General features: G+C 46.2%; 1 protein-coding gene across 1 annotated transcript in view; it reads right to left on the bottom strand.

Moving 5' to 3' along the window:
* LOC119590668 (clavesin-2-like) overlaps window positions 1-383 on the bottom strand; it is a gene marked incomplete in the record, with an annotated part of 51,482 nt that overhangs the window by 5,874 nt on the left and 45,225 nt on the right. The window contains 1 exon segment of the mRNA XM_037939348.1: window positions 1-121.

Below are 383 nucleotides of genomic sequence, written 5' to 3'. Positions count from 1 at the left end.
TTGAGCAGAGGCTCGTGTGGGTGTGACGGAGCGACGGCCGCGTCAGGTGCCCCGACGTCGCTTTCATTCACTAACCGACCAAACTTGACTCGCTTCTGCTTGTGGAATCGACGGTTTGTATCTGGAAATACGAAGAAATAAGCAAAGGTTAGAACGGTATGCTTATCAAACAGGGGAATGCATTTGTCAATACTAATGATACCAAGGCGAGACGGAAATAACTCGGGAGGTTCCAGGCGTAAAATCAAATAAGAGAGATAAACAAGAAAATAATGAAAAAAAGAAAGTATAAAAATAATCTCTAAAGACCTAAGCCGATTATGAGTCATGCAAAGGTGGAGGGGGGAGGGGGAGGGGGTGGCAGGGTGATACATTCCCCAACC

Source organism: Penaeus monodon, chromosome 27 (assembly GCF_015228065.2).
Source record: "Penaeus monodon isolate SGIC_2016 chromosome 27, NSTDA_Pmon_1, whole genome shotgun sequence".
Lineage (NCBI taxonomy): Eukaryota > Metazoa > Arthropoda > Malacostraca > Decapoda > Penaeidae > Penaeus > Penaeus monodon.
Note: the sequence above shows the minus strand (reverse complement) of the source record. Positions and strands in the feature narration are given on the sequence as shown.